Source organism: Rattus norvegicus, chromosome 14, assembly GCF_021556685.1.
Source record: "Rattus norvegicus strain SHRSP/BbbUtx chromosome 14, alternate assembly SHRSP_T2T, whole genome shotgun sequence".
In the NCBI taxonomy this organism is placed as follows: domain Eukaryota; kingdom Metazoa; phylum Chordata; class Mammalia; order Rodentia; family Muridae; genus Rattus; species Rattus norvegicus.
Window position 1 is genome coordinate 23,655,733 of NC_141547.1, and position 20,921 is coordinate 23,676,653.

The 20,921-nt window shown below is 38.5% G+C and overlaps 1 long non-coding RNA gene across 1 annotated transcript in view; it reads right to left on the reverse strand.

Moving 5' to 3' along the window:
* Window positions 1–20,410, reverse strand: part of LOC148001286 (uncharacterized) — a 91,213-nt gene extending 70,803 nt beyond the window's left edge. Inside the window, exons 1-2 of the long non-coding RNA XR_015637703.1 lie at window positions 20,296–20,410; window positions 262–474 (exon numbers count right to left, since the gene is read on the reverse strand). This is a non-coding gene — a long non-coding RNA (uncharacterized LOC148001286). The remainder of the gene's footprint in view (window positions 1–261; window positions 475–20,295) is intronic.
* Between the last annotated feature and the right edge of the window lie 511 nt (window positions 20,411–20,921).

Here is a 20,921-nt window from a genome sequence, read left to right on the forward strand (position 1 = left end):
GTTCAGAAGTCAAAGGAAAACAGACATAAAATATTCTCTATTTCCTATAGCACTTTAATCTTATGAAACGACCAATTTTACATTATTTACTAATGAAATAATACATTTATGTGAATGATAATGAAAGCACTGTGTCCTGTATCCTTGGAGTGACTACTCTTTAGGCAAACTTGGTGGAGACTAGAATCATTTTGGAAAAGGAAACCTCAATTGAGAAAATACTCATCTGGTTGGAGTATAGACAAAACTGTGATGTGTTACCTTGGTTGATAATTGAAGTGGATGGACTCATTCAAGTGGAGATGATTCCAGTCTGAGGTTGGTGGTACTGGATAATATAAAAAATCAGGCTGAACAAGCTTTGGGGAACAAGTCAGTAAGAAGCACTATCAGGGATTCCACTTCAGTTGTGCCTCCAGGTTCTGGCCACTACATGGATTCCTGCTCTGATTTCTACATGGATTCACTGTTTTCCTGGAAGGATGAGAAGAAAATAAACCCATTCTTTTCCAGAATGCTTTAGTCATGGTGTTTAATCAGAGCATCAGAAACCCTAAGTGAGACAATCGCTGAAATGGGTTATAAGGCAATATTGAATGCATTGCTTTATAGGGTAGGAAATTAAGCTTAGTGAAATTAAGCAATGAAAACATATATTCAAGGAACATTATACAGACTGAGGAGGTTACATTTAGGAATATTTATTAGGAAATAAATGTGGTCATGAATAGAAAGAGAGCAAGGAGAAATATGTGGGAGGGTTTCGGGGAAGCAAGAGGAAGAGGAAATGATGTAATCATTCTACAGTCTCAACAATACTAATGTAATAATAAAGCACAATGGTAATGTACTTTGAATGTGTACTATACTAAAAGAGCTAAAATTTTAGGATTCATGAAGGTCATTACTTAGTTTACTACTGAAGAATGATACATTCCATTTCTTTTTTTTAATTTCTATTTTTTTTCCATCTTTATTAACTTGAGTATTTCTTATTTACATTTTGATTGTTATTCCCCTTCCTGGTTACCAGGCCAACATCCCCTAGGCCCTCCCTCTCCCCTTCTATATTGGTGTTCCCCTCCCCATCCTCCCCCCATTACTGCCCTCCCCCCAACAATCACGTTCACTGAGGGTTCAGTCTTGGCAGGACCAAGGGCTTCCCCTTCCACTGGTGTTCTTACTAGGATATTCATCGCTACCTATGAGGTTGGAGCCCAGGGTCAGTCCATGTATAGTCTTTGGGTAGTGGCTTAGTCCCTGGAAGCTCTGGTTGGTTGGCATTGTTGTTCATATGGGGTCTCGAGCCCCTTCAAGTTCTTCCAGTCCTTTCTCTGATTCCTTCAACAGGGGTCCCGTTCTCAGCTCAGTGGTTTGCTGTTGGCATTTGCCTATGTATTTGATACATTCCATTTCTATGTTCCTCCTCTGAGAAATATGTTAGGCTGTACATTTATCTTTGTACAGTTAAATGATTTAATACATTATACATTATGTAAAATATCAATTAAAACAATATAGTGGCAAATCTAAAACAGGTTATCAGTTCACAGACCCTAATTCCCATTAAGAGTTGAAAGGCATTATATAAAAAGAATCATCAGACTTCCTGTTTCTGCCTGCACTCAGAGTTGAACCAGTCCCACAGCTCTCTGTGGGGGAAAGAGCTGGACTCTCAGAAGTGCAGACATTCCTGAGGGCTCAGAGGAGACAACTAATTCTGCTGACATTCCTGGCCCAAGAGGAACCTGCCTAATGCCCTCTGGGCACAGGAATCTAGGAGCAGTCAGGGGCAGGACCCTTCCGGTTTCTGCTTTTTCCCAGAGCTGAAAGGGAGTCACCAGGAGCGCTGAGACCAGCAGAGGTAAGACCAACTTTAATGCCCCAAACAACCTGCCTGGAGATTTCAGGACACACAAACCCAGGAGTAGTCTGAGATAGGACCTGTCCTGTTTCTGCCAGTGTCCGGACGTCCCACATCTTTCTGTTCCCAGATCCAGCTGAAACAAAACAGGTGTGCAGGAGTGCTGACACACAGACTTACAGGAAGGTCAAGCCACTGTCAGAGCCATCAAGGCAAGGTAACACCAGAGACAACCTGAGGGTGAGAGGCACGTGTAGGCACCTAAGCAGCAGAAACCAAGACTACACGGCAACATCAGAAACCAGTTCTCCCACCACAGCAAATACTGGATATCCACATACAATAAAAAAGCAAGTTGGGTTTAAAGTCAAATCTCATGATGATGGTAGAGGAAGTTAAGAAAGACATAAATGACTCCCTTAAAGAAATACAGGACAACACAGGCAAACAAGTAGAAGGCCTTAAAGAGGAAACAAACAAACAAAAAATCCCTTAAAAAGTTACACAAAAACACAATCAAACAGGTGAAGGAATTGAACAAAACCATCCAGGATTTAAAAATTGAAAGAGAAACAATAAAGAAATTACAAAGGGAGACAACCCTGGAGATAGAAAACCTAGGAAAGAGATCAGGAGTCAGACATGCAAACATCACCAACACAATGCAAGAGATAGAAGAGGGAACCTCAGGGACAGAGAATACAAATGCCATAGAAAACATCAATACAAACATCAAAGATAAAGTAAAACTTAAAAAACTCCTAACCCAAAAGAGCCAGGAAATCCAGGACACAATGAGAAGATCAAAACTAAGGATAATAGGTATAGAAGAGAGTGAAGACTCCCAACTTAAATGGACAGTAAATATCTTCAGCAAAATTATAGAAGAAGGGTTGGGGATTTAGCAAACGCAAGGCCCTGGGTTCGGTCCCCAGCTCTGAAAAAAAGAAAAAAAAATATAGAAGAAAACTTCCCTAACCTAAAAGAAGAGATGCCCATAAACATACAAGAAGTCTTCCAAACGCCAAATAGATTCAACCAGAAAAGAAATTCCTCCCGCCATATAATAGTCAAAACATCAAATGCATAAAACAAAGAAAGAATATTAAAAGCGGTAAAGGAAAAGGGTCAAGTAATATATAAAGGTAGACCTATAAGAATTAGACCAGACTTCTTACCAGAGACTATGGAAGCCAGAAGATCCTGGGCAGATGTCATACAGACACTAAAAGAATACAAATGCCAACCCTGGCTATTATATCCAGCAAAACTCCCAATTAACATAGATGGAGAAACCAAGATATTCCATGACAAAACCAAATTTACACAATATCATTCTACAAATCCAGCGCTACAAAGGATAGTAGAAGGAAAACTCCAACACAAGGAGGGAACTGAACCCTGGAAGAAGCAAGAAAGTAATCTTGCAACAAACTCAAAAGAAGAGAACCACATAAACGTAATTCCACCTCTAACAACAAAAATAACAGGAAACAACAATCATTATTCCTTAATATCTCTTAATGCCAATGGACTCAATTCCTCAATAAAAAGACATATAGACTAAGGACTGGACTCAACCATGACCCAGCATTTTGCTGCATACAGGAAACATACTTCAGTGACAAAGACAGACACTACCTGAGAGTAAAAGGCTAGAACACAATTTTCCAAACAAATGGCCCCAAGAAACCAGCTGGAATAGCCATTATAATACCGAATAAAATTGACTTTCAACCAAAAGTTATCAAAAAGATAAGGAAGGACAATTTATATTCGTCAAAGGAAAAATCCACCAAGGTGAACTCTCAGTCCTGAGTATCTATGCTCCAAATGCAAGGCCACTGTAGTGGCTATTCCTGGTTGTCAACTTGACTATATCTGGAATGAATTACCGTCCAGAATTGGAAGGCTCACTTTTGATCCTGATCTTGAGGCTGGGAGATATAAGTTTCTGACCTGGACCTTGGTGTGGAGATCTTAAGGCAAAGTGGTTATAAATCCCAGGAGATTAAGGCAAGGAGATCTCTGCGTTCAAGGCCATCCTGGTGCAGGGCAAGTTCTAGGTGAAAAAAAGAAAAAACAAACAAAAAACAAAAAACAAAACAAAAAAAAAAAACTTAAATCCAGGTGTGGTGGTATACACCTTTAATCCCAGAAGATAGGCAGGCATTCAGATCTCTAAACTCAAGGTCAATTTATAGAGCAAGATCCAGAGCATCTAAGTTTTGGCAGTGAAGGAGTTAAGAAAGAGGAAGATAGTGATAATGTAATAGAGCAAGGGGCCAAGTTCCAGCTCCTGCAAGCAGCAGAACTCAGCAGCTTCAGCCATATGACTCTGGCTTTATATTCAAGAGGAGAAGGAGGTTACTGTGACAATTGATGCTGGTTAGCTGGAGCTAAGAGGTCAACATCAGTGAGATGAAATATTCTAGGAAGTGTTTTTTGAGAGCTGTGTTCCAGAGATGGCCAAGGCTGTATCAAGTGCTGTGGTTGAACTTGGTAGTGTGTAAGAGTCACCCAGGTGGTACTGGGTTGAAGGCATGAAGGGGTCATGAAGAGCAGCTGAGGCTGGGCACTGTGAGAGGCCATGGAAGGTCATTAGTGAAGGTGCACCCTCCGTTGTAATTGATGGACTAACGGGGTCAGGCAAAGGACTTGGGGCTTGGCACCATGAAGAGAGCCTAGCAGAGGCTATTGGTGGAGTCTGGATGAGACGGAAGACCCCAGTGTATTGGAGACGACAGTACCATGGGATGATCACCAAGAGCAGCAGCAACAGTAGTGTGGATCAACCTGAAGTTAACCTGATGCAGAGGGCAGAGCTGGAGAAGTGAAGACAGCCCTTTGGAGGATCATGTGTGGATCCCAGGCATTGAAACAAACTATAACATTGAAGCTGCCCTGGAGACCCAAAGATGTTAAAGATGCCAGAGTCGTGGGCTATCTGCTGAGGAAAGCTGCTAACAGGGAGTGGATCCAGCTCAGGAGAAAGAAATTTGTTATAGGCAGCAAAGATAAAAAAGGAGTTGAAGATCTGATGACTACTTTGACATCAGATTTGGGAATAGCAGAGTTGGAAGTTTGCCCAGCTGGTTGCCTGTCTTAATTTGGGGATCACGGTTAAGAGAGTAGATGGATCTCAGTAGAGACTTTGAACTTTGAATGTTTAACATTGTTGATGCTGCTGTAGACTATGGGGACTTTGGAAGTTAAACTAAATATACTTTTTGGTCTCCATAGACCCATGCGTTTAAACAAGCCTATGGAGGCCAGGGAGTGGAATGTGATGGATTGCATATGTTTGACCCTGGGAGTGGCACTATTAGAAGGTGTGGCCTTGTCGGAGGAAGTGTGTCACTGTGGGAGGAGGCTTGGAGACCCTCTTCTTAGCTGCCTGTGGATGTTCAGTCTGTTCCTGGCTTCCTTCAGGTGAAGATGTAGAACTCAGCTCCTCCTGCATCATGCCTGCCTGGATGCTGTGATGCTGCCATGCTCCTGCCTTGATGATAATGGATTGAACCTCTGAACCTGTAAGCCATCCCCAATTACATGCTGTCTGTAAAAATCTCATGTTGGTCATGTTCACAGCAATAACACCCTAAGACAGGTGCCTACGTTCATAAATGAAACCTTACTAAAACACAAAGCACACATTGCACCTCACACAATAATAGTGGGCGATTTCAGCACCCCACTCTCATCAATGGACAGATCATGGAACCAGAAACTAAATGCAGATACACAGAAAATAACAGAAGTTATATGCCAAATGGGTTTAACAGCTATTTATAGAGTGTTTCATCCTAAAACAGAAGAATGTACCTTCTTCTTAGCACCTCATGGTACCGTCTCCAAAACTGACCATGTAATCAATCACAAAACAGGCCTCAACAGGTACAAGAAGATTGACATAAACCCATGCATCCTATCAGATCACCATAGACTAAGGCTGATATTCAATAACAAGAAAAACAACAGAAAGTAAACATGCATATAGAACTTGAAAAATGTCTACTCAATGATAGCTTAGTGAATGAAGAAATAAAGAAAAAGATTAAAGACTTTTTAGAATTTAATGAGAGTGAAGGCACAACATACCCTAACTTATGGGACACAATGAAAACAGTGCTAAGGGGAAAACTCATATCTCTGAATGTTCTCTAAAAGAAAGTGAAAAGAGCATACATTAGCAGCTTGACAGCACACCTAAAAGCTCTAGAACAAAAAGAAGCAATTACACTCAAGGGGAGAAGAGGGCAGGAAATAATCAAACTCAGGGCTGAAATCAACCAAGTAGAAATGGAAAGAACTATTCAAAGAATCAAGAAAACCGGGAGCTGGTTGTTTGAGAAAAATCAACAAGACAGATAAACCCTTTGCCAGAGTAGCCAGAAGGCACAGAGAGTGTACCAAATTAACAAAATCGGAAATGAGAAGGGAGATATAACAACAGAATCCGAGGAAATCTAAAAAAATCATCATAACCTACTACAAAAGCCTATATTCAACATAACTGGAAAATCTGGAAGAAATGGCCAATTATAAACCATGCAAACAGACTCATAACTTATAAGAGAAATAGAAGCAGTTATTAAAAGTCTCCCAACCAACAAGAGCCCAAGACCAGATGTGTTTAGTGCAGACGTTTATAGAAGACCTAATACCAATACTGTCCAAATAATTTCACAAAATAGAAACAGACTGATCACTACCCAATTCCTTCTATGAAGCCACAATTACACTTATATTTAAAACACACAAGGACTCAACAAAGAAAGAGAACTTCAAACCAATTTCCCTTATATTCTATGCAAAAATACTCAATAAAATTCTAGCAAACCAAATCCAAGAACACACCAAAACAATCATCCATCATGATCAAGTAAACTTCATCCAGGGATGAAGGGATGGTTTAATATACAGAAATCCATCGATGTAATCCACTATACAAACAAACTCAAAGATAAAAACAACACGTTCATTTCATTAGATGCTGAAAAAGCATTTGACAAAATTCATAACCCCTTCATGATAAAAGTCCTGGAAAGATCAGGAATTCAAGACCCATACCTAAACATAGTAAAAGCAATGTACAGCAAACCAGTAGCCAACATCAAACTAAACAGAGAGATTCTTGAAGAAATCCCACTAGACTCAGAGGCTAGACAAGGCTGCCTACTCTCCCTACTTATTCAATATAGTACTCGAAGTCCTAGCCAGAACAAACAGACAATGAAAGGAGGACAAAGGGGCAAAAATTGGAAGGGAATAAGTCAAAATATCATTATTTGCAGATGATATGATAGTACACTTTAATAACCCCAAAAGTTCTAACAGGGAACTACTAAGCCTGATAAAGAACTTGAGCAAAGTGTCTGGGAATAAAATTAACTCAATCATATCAGTAGCCTTCCTCTACTCAAAAGATAAATAGACTGAGAAACCAATTAGGGAAATGACACCCTTCATAATAGTCACAAATAATATAAAATACCTCAGTGTGATTCTAACCAAGAAAGTGAAAGATCTATACAACAAGAATTTCAAGTCTCTGAAGAAGGAAATTGAAGAAAATCTCACAGGATGGAAAGATCTCCCATGCTTATGGATTGGCAGGATCAATTCAGTAAAAATGGCCATCTCGCCCTAAGCAATCAACAGATTCAATGTAATCCCCATCAGAAATCCAACTCAATTCATCATAGAGTTAGAGAGAGCAATTTGCAAATTCATTTGAAATAACAAAAACCCATTATAGTGAAAATATTCTCAACAATAAAAGAACTTCTGGGAGAACCAACATGCCTGACCTCAAGCTGTATTTCAGAACAATTGTGATAAAAATGGAATGGTGTTGATATAGAGACAGGAAGGTAGGTCAATGGAATAGAATTGAAGACCCAGAATTTAACCCATACACCTATGAAAAATTGATCTTAGACAAATTATATAAACCATCCTGTGAAAAATAAGAAAGCATTTTACAACAAATGATGCTGTACAAAATGAGGTCAGCATGTAGAAGAATGCAAATCAACCCATTCTTATCTCCATGTACAAAACTCAAGTCCAAGTGGATCAAGAACCTCCACATGAAAGCAAATACACTCAAACCAATAGAAGAAAAAATGGGAAAGAGCATTGAATGCATGGGCACAGTGGAAATGTCCTGAAGAAAACACCTATGGCTTATGCTCTAAGATGAAGAATCAACAAATGGGACCTCATCAAACTGTAAAGATTCTGTAAGGCAAAGGACATGGTCATTAGAACAAAATGGCAGCCAACAGATTAGGAAAAGATATTTACCAATCCTACATCCTATAGAGGGCAAATAGCATATATGTGTGTATATATATATATATATATATATATATATATATATATCAAGGAGTTAGACTCCAGAGAGCCAAATAATGCTATTAAAAATGGGGTATAGAGCTAGACAAAGAATTCTCAGTTAAGGAATATCAAATGGCTGAGAATACCCAAAGAAATGTTCAACATCCTTAATCATTGGAGAAATGCAAATCAAAACAACCCTGAGATTCCATCTCACACCAGTCAGAATGGTTAAGATAAAAACCTCAGGTAACAGATGTTAGGGAGGATGTGGAGAAAGAGGAACACTCCTCTATTGTTGGTGGGATTGCAAGCTGGTACAACCACTCTGGAAATCAGTCTCAAGGTTCCTCAGAATATTGGACAATGTACTAACTGAGAACCCAGCTATACCACTCCTGGGCATATACCCAAAAAAATGCTCCAACATACAACAAAGACACATGCTCCACTGTATTCATAACAGCACTATTTATAATAGCCAGAAGCTGTAAAGAACTCAGATGCCCTTCAAGAGAGAAATGGATACAGAAAATGGTACATCTACACAACGGAATACTACTCATCTATCAAAAACATGACTTCATAAAGTTCATAGGTAAATGGATGGATCTAGAAAATATCATGCTGAGTGAGGTAACCCAATCACAAAAAAACACAAAGGATATGCACTCACTGATAAGAGGATATTAGCCCAAAAGCTTGATTCACCCAAGACAATCCTCAGACCACATGAAGCTCAAGAAGGATGACCAAAGTGCAAATTCTTCTGTCCTTCTTAAAAAGGGAAACAAAAATACTCAGAAGAGGAGATATGAAGACAAAGTTTGGGCCAGAGTTTGAAGGAAAGATCATTCGAAGCCTGCTCCACCTGGGGATCCAGCCCATATATATATACAGCCACCAAAATTAGACATTATTGATGAAGCCAAGTAGTGTATGCTCACAGGAGCCTGATATAGCCGTTTCCTGAGAGGTTTAGCCAGAGTGTGAAAAATACAGAGGCCAATGCTAGCAGCAAACCATTGAACTGATTATGGGTTCCCCATTGGAGGAGTTAGAGAAAGGATTGAAGGAACTGAGGGGGCTTGCAACCCATAAGAACAACAATACCAACCAACCAGTGCTCCCAGGTACAAAACTACTACTTGAAGAGTACACATGGACAGACCCATGGCTCCAGCTGCCTATGTAGCAGACGATGACCTTGTTGGGCACCAGTAGGAGGAGAAGCCATTGGTCCTGCCAAGGCTGGACCTCCCAGTGTAGTGGAATATCAGAGAGGGGAAGCAGGAAGTGGGGATTTTGGAAGGGGGAATACCCTTATAGAAGAAGGAGGAAAGTGATAAGGGCATTTGGAAGGTAAGCTGCGAAAGAGAACATTTGAAATGTAAAAGAAATTAAAATATATCCAATAAAAATAAATGTAAATAAAAATATACAATAAAAAAGAAAAAAGTAGTTTCCTATATATTTATTTGTATTCAAACCAGAGGAAGATCAGGATGGAAAAAAAAAGAATCACCAAATTTAAAATGTAAACATAGAAGGTCTCTTTGTTGACTAGGCACAGGAACATGAGAAAATTGGTTCCTGAAAATGAGGTACTTAGAAAAAATTCAGTTTTTATCTACTTTGATAATTACTCAGATTTTATACATAAATAAAATACCTTTAGTCATACTAATCTCCTGCCAACTTCAGTCAGAAACCTCCACAACTCCTCCACAATTCTGGACTGATCCTTTTCTTTATAGCCCACTGAGCTATAAAGTTAAGTTGAGCTCCCTTAAGCATGTATAGAAAGTGACATATACTGTAACATTCACAATCTACGATAGGGCACAACTTTGAAACTTCCCTCCCAGAGAAGCTATCAACTGAATATGGTCTTTACCTGGGGACTCAGCCATAAAGAATGTATTTTTAACATTCTAGGTTTTAATTATAAGCAAAGTATCTCATGCAAGATTTACACAGAATAATCCCTTTGCATTCATTAGTTCATTCAATCCTCAAGTAGTTTTGTCTGTTACTAATAGGTATATCAATTATTAATATCTGAAAACAAAAATTTTGCCAACTTTTTGCTATTACAGTAAGCAAAATCCCTGATTTCTTAAATTCTACATGAAATAACCTACACCCAGCACAAATTACATAGCAAGGTATTTTGAATGCTTTCTTTCTGAGATCCAACACATTGTGGATGGTATGGTCTTCCTTACGTCGATAATTTTATTTTTTTAATAAATTATTTTGTCACCTTTTTCATTGATATATTTTTTAAAAATCATAGACACAATCAAACACAATGCTGAATGCAGTCAGTACCAAATAGAAACTAAAATATAAATTGAAAGACTACTAGGATTGTCCAACAACAACAAAAAACAAAAACAAAAACAAAAACAAAACAAAACAAAACAAAACACTACATATCAAAATCAATGGCACCCAATGAAATTATTTGTAGGACAGTTACCAGAACCAATTTTATGTATAAAATCATTTGAGAAATTTTAATTAAATACCTTAATTACACACCTGGAAGGGTTGAAAATGAGAGCCAACAAAACCATAAAACCATAGATTATAAGATACCCAAAATCAGGATGAAAATTAATGAAAGAGGGGAAAAAATGCAGCCAACCAAGGCCTGACTGGTCCAACTAGAGGCCCAAGTCATGAAAGAGAGTTCAGGCATGACACTGCCTAGATGGTTAGGAATCAGAGACAGGTCATGACAGATGCCCAGTGTAGAACCAAACATAACTGTCAAAATAAAAGGAAGGAAGGAAGGGATGGTATGGGAGGGGAAGAAAGGGAAGGAAGAGAAAGGAAGAGAGAAGAGAAAGAAGAGAAGAGAAAAGAAGAGAAGAGAAGAGAAGAGAAGAGAAGAGAAGAGAAGAGAAGAGAAGAGAAGAGAAGAGAAAAAAGAGAAGACTATGCTCCAGTCATAGACCAGTACCTAGTCCAGTTTCATGAAAGAAACATCACCCATCAACTGATAGGAGTAAATGCAGACACTGCAGAGCTACATATTAGGCAGAGAAAGGGACGGGGTCGAGGACACCAAGAGGATGGGCCCCATGGAATTGAATAAGCATGGTCCAAAGGGTCTCACAGAGACTGAAGTGACAAACATGGAAACTGTAATAGGTCAGAGCTATGTCATAGCCTCTCTCTCTCTCTCTCTCTCTCTCTCTCTCTCTCTCTCTCTCTCTCTCTCTCTCTCTGTGTGTGTGTGTGTGTATGTGTGTGTGTATTTGTGTGTATTTGTACTTGCACACGCTGTGGTTGTATGGCTTGGTGTCCTTGTAGAACTCTCAATAGTAGAAGTAGGGGTTGTCTCTGCACTTTTTGCTACACGTGGACCACTTTCCTCCTACTGTGTGATCTAGTTTAGCATTGATATGAGGATTTGTCCCTAGTCTTATTGTAACTACTTAAATCGTGGGGGATAGGCAAGGTCATGGGAAGGGATTGTGAGGAGTGGAAAGAGAGAAAAGTGTAGTAGAGATGTAATATATAAGAGAATTTTTATTTTATAAATTATTTATTTATTACATTCTAAATACTGTCTCCCTAAAATATTCAATTAAACATGGAGTTTGAATTTTGAAAAATTAAAAATCTGAACTAATACACTAAAATTAAAAACTTGTGCACAAATTAATCAAGAAAGAAATGACCTAAATTATTAAAATTATGTATGAAAAGCGTACATTGTAACAGACACAGAAGAATTTCAGAGAATCATAAGGGTATAGTCACTATTTTTTTTCCTAACTGGAAAACCAAAAGAAGTAGATTAAATTCTACTTGCATATTATGTACTGTAGTTCAATAAGTTTGACATAAGTAGTTCAAACAGACCAACTAAATACCAACAAGATGAATTTTAATAATCCCCTCATTAAAAAATACCAATATTCAGTACAGAATTCTATCAGACATTCAAGAAGCTACCACTATTATTTTTCAAATTATTTTATGAAATTAAGAACAGAATAGTTCCCAATTCAGTTCATATATCATTATAACAATACTCAAATCAGATGAAACTCTAATAGCAAAATATTAATTACAGATCATATTATAACAAAAAGGATTTTTTAACGTAGAGGAAAGTTATCATTTTTACAAATGTTCAATAAGAAAATAATAAAATTATCTATCATGATGAAGTAAGCTTCATTTTATTGATTTGGGGAGACATTGTTCAACATGTATGATTCAATATATGCAATCTATAGTATGAATAGAAACAAGGGCAGAAACCATATGATCATTTCATTATAGATATACCACCTTTCATTGTAAAGGTCCTTGTAAATGCAAAGTAGAGGTAACATATGCCAACATAATAAAGGCAATAAAACAAGGCCACAGTCAATCTAGGATTAAAAATAAATGCATCTTCACTAAATTTAGGAATAAGACATCCTCTCTAATCCTCTCCAATAAAGTATTGATCTATGCCTCAGGCAGAACAATAAGAAGGAGAAATGCCATATAAACAGGAAAGAAATTATTCAAAATATGATTATTTGCATATTAAATAATCCTATCATAAAAGTTCTTAGAAGAAGGACCAAAATACTCACAGAAGGTAGACGGTGGGATGTAATGGGTAGAAAGAGAGGAGAAGGAGGGCAGAAAAGAGGAGTCAGCATCAGGTATGAGATGATATACAGAGTCTCAGGAAATTCTTTTTTTTTTTTTTTTTTTTTTTTTTTTTTGGAGCTGGGGACCGAACCCAGGGCCTTGCGCTTGCTAGGCAAGCACTCTACCACTGAGCCAAATCCCCAACCCCGAGTCTCAGGAAATTGAACAGAGGTATGTAGCATTGAGAGATAGGGAAATGGGGGTAGCCACCAGCAAGTTCCAGATGCTAGGAAAGAGGATCCCAGGAACCAAGAGGGATGAGATTAGCTGAAATGCCCAACAAAGGGGAGGGAGAACATATATCCATGTTAGGCAAGGCCCTCCATGTTGGGGGATGGGACTACCCACTCATCTCCAAATTTTTAACAAAGAATGGCTGCTGTCTAAAGGAAACACAGCCATCTTCTGCTACATATGTGGCTAGAGCCATAGGTCAATCCCAGTGTACTCTTGGGATGGTAGTTCAGTCCTTTGGTGTTCTGGGGTGTCTGGTTGATATTGTTGTTCTTATGGGGTTGCAAAGCCCTTCAGCTACTTCAGTCCTTTCTTTAATTCCTCCATCGGTGACCCTTTTCTATGACTCCAGCCGCATATATAGCAGAGGATGGCCTTGTTGGGCATCAATGGGAGGAGAGGCTCTTGGTCCTGTCAAGGCTAGATGCTCCAGTGAAGGGGAATGTCAGGGTGGGAAGGTGGGACAGAGTGGTGGAGGAGTGGGGGAGTACCCTTATAAAAGCAGGGGGAAGGGGAATGGCATAGCAGAGTTCTGGAGGGGAAATCAGGAAAGGGGATAACATTTGAAATGTAAATTAAAAAATTCCAATAAAAATACCAAGTATGTTTAAATAAAAAGAAGGCAGTAAAGCTAAAAAACAAAACAAACAAAAAAGAAGTAAAATAAGAGCAACATAAGTGGAAAGACATCTCATTCAGGTAAGTAGGAAAGCTTCAGGAGTTCCATGTGTTGATCCTTCCCCACTGGATCTGAAAATTTAGTGTAATCCCAAAGAAAATCATAACATCTTTTAACATGGACATTGATGTGCTGGCTCTCCAATGTACAGGAAGAAGAAAGAAACCTTGGAATAGCTAAGCCATTGCACAAGAACAACAAGGTAAGAGGACTACTGCTACCCAAAGTTGAAGACCTGGTATAGAGTGCTACAACCGTGCCAGTGTGTGAAGAAGAAAAAGATCAATAAAACAGAGCAGGGATCTCAGAAGCACACTAGTGCAAATACTGACTTGGTCTTTGGCAAAAAAAAAAAAAAAAAGAAAGAAAGAAAGAAAGAAAGAAAAGGCAAGAAAACAAAATCCAAACAAATTCTGTGAGAACATACATACATAAGAAGAAAGGATTTTATATGCTCACTTAGATACTTCACAAAAATTCCTTCAAAATAGTTCACTCATCTATATATAAAATGCAAATCTATATAACTCCACAAGATAATGCTGAGGAATTCTAGACAGCAGTATGTATGTTGTAAATGACATTTGAGCAACAGTAGCAAAGGCCTGATCCAAGACCCAAGTCATAAATTAACTGGCATAGTGAGCTTTAATAGAGATAAAAACAAACAAACAAACAATAATAACAAAAAACCCTCTGTTACATGGAAGACAGTGTCTTAATGGTGGGAAGGCAAGTCACAGACTAGGTACAAAGAATTTCCAAAGACTTGTCTAGTCAAAGATGCTGTCAGAAATATATAAAACATTCGAAAAACCCAATAATAAAACCAATGGCTTGACATAAGAGGCCAACCATAGACCTGAAAAGATACATGTACCAAAGTAGAGAATAAGGTGACATGAGAAGCTGCCCAGTGTCACATGTCACTATGGAGGTGACAACTTAAACAGCTAACAGCTACCATCACATACATGCTATGAAGACCAAGATCTGACACACTAATGTCCCCCAATACAGTTAGGATCTGCAAGAGCAGGAGAATAAAATAAATGAAATGTGAGTATAAAGTGTGGAACAGAGACTGAAGGAAAGGCCATCCAGAGACTGCCACACACGGGGATCCGTCTAATATACAGACACCAAATCCAGACACTATTGCTGATGCCAAGAAGTGCTTGCTAACAGGAGTCTGTTATAGCTGTCTCCTGAGAGGCTCTGCAAGAGCCTGACAAATACAGAGCCAGATGCTCACAGCCAACCACTGAAATAAGAACAGGGTCCCCAATGGAGAAGTTGAAGAAAGCACTGAAGGAGATGAAGGAGCTTCAACCCCAAAGAACAACCATATCAACCAACCAGACACCCCAGAGCTCCCAGGGACTAAACCACCAACCAAAGAGTACACATGGAAGGACCCATGGCTTCAACTGCATGTGTAGCAGAGGATGGCATTGTCTGGCATCAATGGCAGGAGAGGCCCTTGGTCCTATGAAGACTTGATTCCCCAGTGTAGGGAAATACTAGGGCAGTGAGGTGGGAGTGGGTGGGTGGGAGGTTGGGTGGGTGGGAGAGTGGGTGTGTGAGCATCCTCATAGAAACAAGGGGAGGGAGAATGGGAGAGGGGCGAACCAGGAAAGGAGACAGCTTTTGAAATGTAAATACATACAATATCCAATAAAAAAGGAAAAGAAACAAAAACCACAGAGTTCAAAAGAAGAAATAAAAATTGTTTTAATAAAAGATATTTAAGTTTTAAAATGTTCGACATCTATATCCAATAGAAACAAAAACCAAAACTGCATTGGGATTTCATCTTTCCCCAGCCAGAACTCCAAAAATGAATAAGAATTAAAATGGTAGTGTGGATTTTGGGAAAGAGAAAACTTACTGAACTGTAATGTGTATGCAAACTGGTTTAGTCATTATGCATTTCAGTGGGGAGCATCCATTAAAGCTATTTAATCCATATATAGCACTCATGGGTAGATAACAATAGAACTGTTCACCCTACTACAGAGATTCATTCATTGTTCTTTCATTCACAGTAGCCAAACTTGAAAATAACCTAGACACCCATCAACTGATAAACTGAGAAGATAAATGTAGTATATTTATTCGATGTGGTATTATTTTGCCCTGAAGAAATAAAATTATGAAGCTTTCCAAAAATAGATATATCTGGAAATATTCATCTATGTGAGTTAACCAACGTTAGAAAAACACACACAGCATGTTTTGGCTCTTAGGGGAATGTTAGCATTGAATCTTTATATATCTGTGTTTAAACTGGTGTACCTATAGAGTTCAGGAAACTAATAATATCCCTTAGGTGTGGATTTTAAGGGGTGGGGGCTATAGAATCCAGGTGGTATAAATGGCAATGGCAGAACAGAAGGCTTAAGGATTAAGAGCCATGGAAGGACAAAAGGAAGAAGTGAGTATGAGAAACAATAACACAAGTCAACTTAGGAAATGTCATATGTCACTATGAAGCTTCTTAAAGTGGCATGTGAGCATATAAAAATGAGTTTAAATAGACTTATTCTAGAATATATATGGCATCTGAAAATAAGCACAGGCCACACTACTGTCTTGTCTGGGTTACTGTTCTTTTCATAAGTTCCACAAAATGCCTTTAAAATCATATATATATATATATATATATATATATATATATATATATATATATATGAAAGATCAGTGACCCAAGGATTTCACTGGGATAACTGTGGTCATATTTACAGACAGGCTTAAACTCTTGGGTTCTCTTTAGGCTAGTAATAAATCATAGAGACTGACCTAACATGATACTCACAAGTTTTAAAACTCAGAACTATTTTATGTAGTACATCATCTCTTGATTTAAAAACAAAACAAAAAAAAAAACCAGAATGTAAACACCATAGGGCTGCATTTTATTATTTTGGTGATTTTTCAAGTTTTATTCATACAGAATTCAATTTATTTCAATGTGCAAGTGACAAAAAATTCCCTAAAAGTACGAGTTTACTACTGCTTCAGGACTGGAAAGAAAGTCATGGATGTAATGACTTATTACTGGATTTAAGGCCAACTTACAAGATGAAACTTACCTTTGTCTCTATTATTTGGTCAATAACCTGTGACTAAATAGGTCAATGTCCCTAAGGAAGAATCTACTACTACTACTCTGCTAAATAGATATACCACTAAGTCAATTCCTAACATCTTACTGTTTTACACCGGGATAGTCTATCTCCTGAGTGTCATCAGAAAGACTTCATTCTATAGTACATAGCAGTTAACACAGAGTACCACAACTAGTCAAGACGTAGAAAACAAGATATGGAAGAAAGTTCACCTCTAAATGGGACATCTATATCACATCCTTGGCCCCAAAGCTCAGGAATCCTAGTGGAAGTGGTAAGATTCTAACAGCAAAGATGCTGAATGACTACAGGGAGACACTGGTTTCCAGACACAATAGCGCAGTTGCACATGTGAGCTCACACTAGTGTAGGTAGCATACAGCCTGCTCAAGCTTAAGTCAAACAAAAATCCCAACCCAGAAAAAAGAATAACAAATTAAGTCCCACTTCGAACTGGAGAGCTATTGGGACTTTGTAGGTTCTATGCTTCTGAGTTCATTTAAGAATAAGACAACGAAGAAGAACCCCCATATTCAGTGTATGCTGACACACAAGAGCATATGGGCAGCATGAGTTGGATGGGTTAAGTTTAAAATATGAAGGATGAAGTCAGGAGAAGAGACGGTTGGATAAAGTAAGCAAGAGGAGACAGTGAAATTGGGGAGTACTATGGAGGTGATGTGAAAACCTAGTGGTAACTGAGAGTGACCGTAATAGGGAATCCTAGAAACCCAGGATGTAGAATCTGAACTGAACCTTTCATCTTTTGTAGCCAGGCAAGACTTCCAGTGATGGAGCTGGGCTGCATTCCATTGAGATGCTGGTCAAAGGGGTCCAATGGAGATTCCTAAACAGAGGGTTATTCACTAAAATCTGACATCTGAGCGCCCCATTCCTGAGGACAACATCCACATAGCTCAGAACACAGTAAGGTTGAGCTGTTGCCCACATGTAGCCTTCACCCCTATATTCTAGTCTCTTTGCCTTTGAGCATGCTATGCAACATAGGACAAGAAATAGCCAGAGGTGAAGCTCTCTGTTTACAATATGTCCTGCCTTCAAGATGTAGTGGGCCAATAGTGATGTAGAACTTGTCCTTAAATATCCCCTCCCCTTCTGCTCAGAGAAGGGAAAAGGCCCCTGTGTACCACCCCCAGATATCTATTTCCAGCAAGACTAAGCACATCCTATCCTACTGAGGCCTGACCAGGCACTCCAGGTAGGGAAAGAGGATCCAACCACAGGCAAGAGAGTCAAAGACAGCCTCTACTCCAATTGTTATGGGACCCACATGAAGACCAACTGCAAACCTGCTACAAAATGGTTGGGGTCCTAAGGCTCCCAATCGAACATCTCTTTCCCAACCTCTGCATGCTCTTTGGTTGGTGGTCCAATGACTTATAGTTTTTACATAAGTGAAAACAAAAATAAACTATATTTGCATTTTCTCAATTTATAAGGAAAAGCTACATATAAATTATACACTTCTGTTGGTCTTAATGTTTCTTTTTTGTTCAAAATAAAAAGAAATTAAGATATACATGAAGCAAAAACAAATATTTGAATGTGTAATAGATTTGAAAAGCCAGGACCACAAACCTGGGAAAATGTGTGAATTTGTTCCTCATTACATTATCTGATTCTTCCAGTTTTTTTTTTTTTTTTTGCCTTAAAGCTTTGGGACCTCATTCCTTCAACCTTTTAAGCACACCAACATATCACCCAACACCCATGCTGCCACTGTGTGTAAACATTCTGCATTCCTGACCTAATTATCCTGCAGCTCTTCAATCATACCATGCATTTTAGAGCAACATACTTTCCCTTTATTTCAGCAGAAAAGCAAAGAAAAAAAGAAAGGAAGAAAGAAAAACAGGAAAGAAAGAAAGAAAGAAAGAAAAGAAAGGAAAAGAAAAAGATAAAATATTAAACTTTTGCGGCTACTAGATTCAAGTTAGAATAGTTTTTACTATTTCTTACTTCATTTGAGTAAGCATTCTCATCATACTAAATTTAAGAAGTGCCATCTTCTCTGAATGAGAATATCTTCCTCTGGTTAGGAGCTTAAGTTTTATTTATGGTTTTCCATAGACTTTGAGGAGCACATACACCAGGATTATTCATCTGAGAACATCAATTTTGTTTTATATCATATTATCCTAATAGCAAATACTTTTGTCTCCTTATTTGTACATTTGAAAATGTCTAAAAAGAACCACCTCTGGAAAAATCGAAGGAGAAAAAGAGGAATGAAGATTTGCAAGCAAGTAACTTTGAGTTTTTCAGGAAGAATGTCAGAATGTGTGGTATAGAGCTGTTGACATCTAATACTAAATATCTATTTTAAAAAAACAGGTTTGAAAAAATAGCAATACATCCTAAACCAAATTCTGTGAATACGGCTAGTGCTCAAAACCTCTAAGTGATACTACAAGTAATTTGCAGGTTAACACTCTAGAATTTCTGAAATCTTTTCTATCACTGGACAAACTATACCATGACTGCCCCACCTAGGGATCCACCCCATCTGCAAACATCAAACCCAGACACTATATAGCTGATACCAAGAAATGCTTGTTGACAGGAACCTGGTATAGCTATTTCTTGAGAAGCTCTGCCAGAGCCTAACTAACACAGATATGGATGCTTGCAGCCAACCATTGGAAAAAGGACAGAGACCGCAATGGATAGGGGAAGGACTGAAGGAGCTGAAGGGATTTGCAACTCCATAGGAAAAACAATAATATCAACGAATCAGAACCCCCAGCACTCCCAGAGACTAAACCACCAACCAAAGAGTACACATGGAGGGACCATGGCTCCAGCTGCTTATGTAGCAGTCAATTGCCTTATAGATTTCAATGGGAGGGGAGGCCCTTGGTCCTGAGGAGTTTGTATGCCCCAGCATAGGGGAATGCTATAGTGTTGGAGCAGGAGTGGGTGGGTAGTAGGGGGAGTACCCCCATAGAAGCAGAGGGAAGAGGAGAGGAGGGAGGTTTACAGAGGGGAAATTCGGAAGGAGGATAACATTTGAAATGTTAATAAGTAAAATAACCAATAAAAAATGAAAACACCAAACAAAACAAACACAAGGACAAGCAAACAGCCAGGGTTGGCAGCTGTTATCTCAGTTCTTCCAAGACTGAAATGGAAGAGTCACTGTGAGCTGAATGCCCACCTGGGCTGCATTTCTAGTCCAGACTAGGAAATACACATAGGGAAAAGCTATTTTTGATCGGTTGGGTAAGTGTTGAAGAGAAGTACATTTGAGATCGCATCTCAAAGTGTAAATCAAAGACCATACATATATTCCTTCAGTCTTCCTTAAAGTAATGGGTTGGTATAAGGCAAAGATTCAACTAGTCACTTACCTCCAGTCCAATTGTTGTATTAACAGAAAACCTTGTTAATCAGATAAACAATGGTCAAAAGATGTAAAACATCAGCTAAAGTGGCTGATGTTTTTCAAGAAGCAAGCTGAAAGACAGAGATGCCCTATAGTGCATAGTAAGCAGCATTGTACCTGTGATGTCCTACTGAGGTCCCATGGCAACCATTGTCAAAGGAGGGGTCACCATTTTAGTCAGTTGTATAGCAGTGCTAATCTGACCTTGCTACAGATATTAACTACCTGATACTCATGAAAAAGCCAGAGATTACAATTAAACTTAGGAGGCCATACAAAAAAAAAGAAGACATGAAATACTTTGAAGACATGGAGACACTTTGAGAAAGTGGGTTCCAGGAAGACAGAAGTAGATTGAGAGATGGGAGTCTAGGGTAAAAAGACCAAATATTCATTTTTAAATGAATTTATGAGTGTTAATGTAAATTTATGAAACTGTCAAACAATGATTTAAAATGTATTTTTTTGTCCTTCATCCACCAGTTCTTAGTGTTTTAATACTTCTGTGGCAGATGGGTTAACAATATGTGTCTTCTTTTTGTTTGGGAATAAAGTCACCTAAAGATAAGGCACAATATGTTGAGAAAAATA